This window comes from Aplysia californica, unplaced genomic scaffold (genome assembly GCF_000002075.1).
Source record: "Aplysia californica isolate F4 #8 unplaced genomic scaffold, AplCal3.0 scaffold00053, whole genome shotgun sequence".
Classification (NCBI taxonomy): Eukaryota; Metazoa; Mollusca; class Gastropoda; order Aplysiida; family Aplysiidae; genus Aplysia; species Aplysia californica.
The window spans coordinates 292,452-298,534 of NW_004797323.1; the positions used below are offsets into that span (position 1 = coordinate 292,452).

General features: G+C 39.0%; 1 long non-coding RNA gene across 1 annotated transcript; it reads left to right on the forward strand.

The window, feature by feature from the left end:
- Positions 1–2,251: 2,251 nt before the first annotated feature.
- LOC101850940 lies at positions 2,252–4,640 on the forward strand. Its single transcript, XR_220188.3, has 2 exons — positions 2,252–3,996; positions 4,043–4,640. It is a non-coding gene; the product is annotated as an uncharacterized LOC101850940 (long non-coding RNA).
- Positions 4,641–6,083: the final 1,443 nt, after the last annotated feature.

A 6,083-nucleotide genomic window follows, 5' to 3' on the forward strand; every position in this document is an offset into this window, starting at 1 on the left:
AGCGAGTTCTTTCAGGGGGGTTTTTCCCCGCCACTTGCCATGTCACTGGTGTGAGTTTATGATCATGTAGTTTGTGAAAGTTCACTTCTGATAGTCACATGATCTGTGTCTTTCACCGCACGTCTACAATTTCTTCACTCATTTTACGATGTAAATGAGCCTTCTTCTTTTTAATCTGGTGTCTAATACATTTCAGTTTGGATTGATGGGTTTTGTTTTTGGATGGTAAACTTTGTGTGTACATTGCTTTACTCATGACAAGTGAAAGTGAAAGAGGGATTTTGTTCTTGTTCTCAATATACACTGTTGGACTTCTTGGCACACTGGATGTTTCTGAAATGTATGCAGTTTTCTGTTTCTTGTAGCTGCAACAAAGTTTGTTTCACTTGGCTATCTCTCTCATTCTGTCAACATTTGTTGTTGTCTCAGACTGTTTGTTTCATGTGAAAGTTACAATGATTGAAAACAGGGAGGAATAGAATGGATAGTGTTATATTTTTCAATTATTGCAGTTTTATTTATCATGATGTGCTATAATTCGATTGTTCTGTTGGCATTTTTGGTAAGTGAAGAGAGTGTAGAAAAAAACGAAACTCATTAGAATTTTTCAGGAACTTCATTTGTGGTTACCGCATGCATCAAACTTGTACATTTCGGAAGACGGGCAAAGGGGAGCAGATTGTATGAATTCGAAATCATCTCGCAAAAGTGAAAAAGTTGTGACATAAAGAAAAAAAAAGTTTGACTCTGAATTGAGAAATGTTGAATCTGAAGTGTTGAAAATAAAATGTCAGAGTTTGAATTTATCATCTGAAACTTTTAAAGCTGTTTTCCCATTCACTCTACGGTACCTTCTTTGAAGAGGCTGTTTTATGTTTGGAAAAAAGTCTTGATTGGTATAGCAACAGCTGTTGGAAATATAGACCTGTATATAGTAATATTTCTCACCCAGTTTTCTTTTCTTTAAAATTTTTTGTTTGCTTTCGACCGAACTAGTAGTATATCTATTTTTTGGGTATATATATATATATATATATATATATATATATATATATATATATATATATATATATATATATATATATATATATCTCCATATTTTTGATGACTGACTTATTGATATAGCTTGTGCATTCTCTTGTGGGTTTTGATTTTAATATATATATATTATACTTGAAAACATTTCCTGTGGATGGTAAACAGCTTCATCATTGCATAGTGTAAATAATATTCATTTTCTGGTTAGCAATTCTTAGTGTCTGCTGTTATTTATTAGAGTTTGCTGGTGTGCTGATAGCTTTTGTTATAATTATGCAAGAATACGTTTGGAGGTTGATGAGTTTAGAAACTGCTGCCAAGTCACAGACATGAGTTTCTTTTGCCAGTTGTGAGAATTGTGGTCTGCCAGATATATGTGAAGTGTGCTGACAAAATGAGTTGCTTCTCGGATTCATGGCTTATTGAAATAGGTACATCATGCCTATAGCTGAAGTTTTTACAATTTAGAAGTATAAAATAATGAAAAGCATGTTATACTTAAAGAGTATTGCATAAATAGAAAGTCTACAAATTTGACACTAGTGTCAATTTTTGGCCAATATCTCCATTTGTGGATTACGAGAAGTAACTCATTTTGTCAGCATGACTCACATATTCTTTGCAGAGGAAGAATTTTTCTGTAGTGTATGTCTGTGTTTGTCCTGAGTGCTAAGATTGAATTGCTTTTACTTTTATCATTACAATTCCCTTTTATCATTATCTAAAGAGTTTAAACGCCCTGCAGATTTTTTCTCTCAAGAATATCGAGTTGTTCGGGCAGAGAGTGGTCTGTTGCAAAATTGGCAGTGGCCTTGACATACTAGAGCTAGATTCCTCGAGACAAAGAGTGTAGTGTGTCGTCATGTGCTTTGGAGAATTTGTTGTTGTTGGTGTTGATGTCGATGTTGAGCTGCCTCCAGCTTTTGGAGTTTTTGTGGGGGTTACGAGTTACAGCTCGTTTCCTCCATGTTGATGTGCGTTTGGTTTGACGAATGTTGTACGATACATGTACATCTCTAATATATGTCGATGTGCGTTGGGTTTTGCGTTTGTACGATAAATCTCCAATATATGTCGACGTGTGTTTGGTTTTGCGTTTGTACGCTATTAAATCTCCAACGGGGGTTTGTCTGGTGAATGATATGTGGGAGTGGACAGTGATATGTGGGAGTGGACAGTGATTATATGTGGGAGTGGACAGTGGTATGTGGGAGTGGACAGTGGTATGTGGGAGTGGACAGTGGTATGTGGGAGTGGACAGGTGTGTGTGGTGCTGGGAGAGGTGAATCTGTGGGGGGCTTTTTTTGTTTTTGTTTTATTTTTCGTTGTTTTCTCCAAAGGTAAGCAGATTCCGTTTTCTTTCTTGTGTGTGCTGTATTGTCATTACTCGTGTGGAATGTGGAGAGAGTGCTGTGTCTGGGAAAGTTCAGGTTTTCACTTTCAGTGAGGAGTAGTAGTGGTTGTTGTAGACAGGTTGGCTGTGAATGGTCACTTGTGTAGTGTGATTGATACATAATGGTGTGGGTTGTGTTTAGATTATCTCTACATTACATCTGTCCCCGTCGTTTTATGCAAGAAAAATTCTGAAATTATGCAAACTGAGCCCAAAAATGTGAAATTATGCGATTCTGTTAATTTTAACAAAGAATGATAAAGGAAAATAATCAGAAATTATGCAAAAAATGATCAACTTTTGCTAAATTATGTGGGGTGCATAAAACCACGGGGACAGATTACATTCAGTTCCTCAGCTTAGCTTAGCTTGGAGTTGGAGCAGTGCTTGCCAGTCAGGGTGCATGGTGATTTGTTGGTGGGCGGTGGGGATCACGGGAGTAGACTCTAGTGACAGGCGGTACTTACTTGTCTTACTTGTCCTGGGCAACAACGTCATCATTGCACACCGGACAGGTCCATAAGTGCTCAGTTCCTCTCAGCACTAAAGCCCGCAAGGTATCCATACTGATTGGTCTAGTGGCTGTTAGGTAGGTGTTAGTTTAATGCAATGCTCCATTTTGAAATACGTGTAGGAGGGCGGTACGAAAGTTTTCAGCCTCGTACATAAAGTGAAAAGTGGGGATCTTGCTATAAAGATGGGGGACAAGCAGTGAAGCACTGGTGTAGAAATTTGTTGGGATTTTTATATTTTTTGGGGGGGGGGTTGTGGTGTAAGCTCACCTTTGGACATGTAGAGTGAACGCACCTTTGGACATGTAGAGTGAACCCACCTTGGGACGTGTAGAGTGAAACGCACATTTGGACATGTAGAGTGAACGCACCTTTGGACATGTAGAGTGAACCCACCTTGGGACGTGTAGAGTGAAACGCACATTTGGACATGTAGAGTGAACGGACCTTTGGACATGTAGAGTGAACGCACCTTTGGACATGTAGAGTGAACCCACCTTTGGACGTGTAGAGTGAACCCACCTTTAGACATGTAGAGTGAACGCACCTTTAGACTTTAGAATAGGACATGTAGAGTGAAGTCACCTATAACACAATATTAGCTTTTCCTCCCAGGGTGCTTTGTTCGGGTCGGGGGTTGTGTAGGCGTGGTGGGTCAAATATTTGGGGGGGGGGGGGGTGTTGTCTGGATTTTGATGGGTTTTTTTATTAATCGAGAGTGAGTGATAGGATTGAGTGCTTCGTCTTCTCAGGTACATACGAAAAGCTCTGGACTCCCGTGTGGATGTGAAGCGCTCGTTAAAGAAAACTTGGGCAGTTGGACTTCATTCAATGAAGATCAGTCCAGCTTATTTAAAACTGGGAATATCCTGCATTAAAATGTATGCACGGAGGGAGAAAAAGAGCCCAATTTCAAAAAAATTTATTGTACTTTATAGCATATTAATCTCTGAATACACTTGCTGAGCAGCTTTCATCTATGTGACCTTTTTGTTGTAATTTTAGGATGAGTTGGGAAGTGTGTACCGTAACTAAGTTTGAAAGTGTGGACATGTAACAAAGTTTGTTAACTAAGTTTGAAAGTGTGTAACAAAGTTAGTTAACAAAGTTTGAAAGTGTGTAACAAAGTTTGTTAACAAAATTTGAAAGTGTGGGACACAAGCTGTCATTCATCGTGTGTTTAGTGCAGACCTATAAGTTTGGTGTGTCGGAACAATCATATAATTAGGTCGTCTACCTGAAAGGTGCACTGTGTCTATGACAGTATGATTGTTTGTTACACAGTGTGTGGAGAACGACACGCTATTCTGTGTGGGTAAACGAAGTAGGACAAAACCTATTTTGTTTGCATCAACATTAATTGTTGCGTAGGTCTGCGCATTCAGGAGTGCTCGAGGCGAATACATGGGTTTTGTTTTTGTTTGTGTGTGTGTTTGTTTGGGGTTTTTTAAACTCTTGTTAGCGCCACAATATTTTTGCTGTTCGTTCATTTTCCTCTTTACGTTTTTGTCATGCCTCTCCACGACCCGACTCGCCATATTGTTTTCTTTGTCTTAGCGCCGTAGCTGCTCCAGTATCATTTTTCCGACTTCCTGATTTTCCTTTTTTATTATTGTACATACATTTGGTCTCTTTCTTTTTGGCCTGAGGTGCATCTTTTGCTTTATATCATGACAAATAAAATCAATCTCATAGAACTGGATTGGCTTGGTTTGTTTTTGGGTGGTGAAGTGATTTTCTGGGAAAATGGTGAAATGGTAGCCTATACACTTCACCACGATAGGATATAGGTTTAACACCCCTTGCAACACTATTAGGTTATAGAAGAGGCGGGACCTCCGAGTTTAATGTCTGTCTCCGAAAGGACCGAGCCAAATGGGAAATTCATGTAAAGTGCCTTTTTCAAGGACACGACGTCGGACCGAGCTGAGGCTTGAATCCATGAACGTCTAGACTACCGAAGCCTTGGTTTTTCTGTGTTACAGTATAGTATTGGTAGTTAGTAATAATAATAATAAATGTGTGAGGTACATGTACCAAAAGTCGGATTTTGACCATATTGAGTTAAAGATCGTACCTTATACTTATACATGTAGGAAATTCAAACCTGAACACAGTTGTTTTTTGAATTTTTGGGATATCTCAAGTAGTTTTTGAGATACCCGGTACATGTATTGCACATTTTGTGAGGTAGGGTATAGAGATCTTATTTTGAGAAAATTGGCTTTTTAAGTTTAGGACACATAAACTTGAAAAAACAAAAACAATCATCCAATAGTTTCTAATGTATTTATTCATGGAAGATTCATTTTCAGTTTTGCATTCAGTTGACGTTCGATATCATGATTAGAATTCAATGGTAAAACATGGCGGGGAAGAGAAAACATGCTTCAAGAATAGATTTTTAAAATCTACTGTGCTTGAACGAAAAATGTCCCCCCCTTTGGGAACGGCCTAAAGACACTACAGTCAGTGGCACCGCCCCGGGGGTGGGATTTTCATCTCAAAAGATGCAACTTCATCACGACAAAGCTGGAAACATACATGTATCAATAGCCTCACCGCTGTCCTAAGACAGTTCTTCTTCCTCGCCCTGTAAAGTTGTGTGGAACAGAGTTAGATTACTCGCTTCATTTTTTTAAAGACAGCAACGAATTTCCAAAAACCTTGCATCCTATTTATAAATAACACCTGATTTTCAATTTATTGATCTGACATTTGAAGGAAATCAAGCGTTGGCAAACATTTCAGATCAATTTAACGGGACAACGGTCCGATATGCGTGGAATTGTACAGTCAATGCAGACTTACCAAATTTTGGTAGTAAAACCCATTCAGGGACACCCTATGTTATAACCATCAGATTTACGAAATAGCAAGCAACATAGCAAGAGAGGGACTGGTCTTGGCGTTGTGTACTGTATGTCTACTACGAAAACTAAAATGGTATGGGCATGTCACAAGATCCACAGGACTTGCCAAAACAATCCTGCAAGGAACCGTACAAGGAAAGAGAAAGGCAGAGAAGGAGATGGGAGGACAACATTACAGAGTGGACAGGAAAGACGATGGGTGACAATCTGAGGAGAGCAGAGGACAAAAATAGATGGCGAGAGCTGGTTTTCCAATGCAGTGGTGCC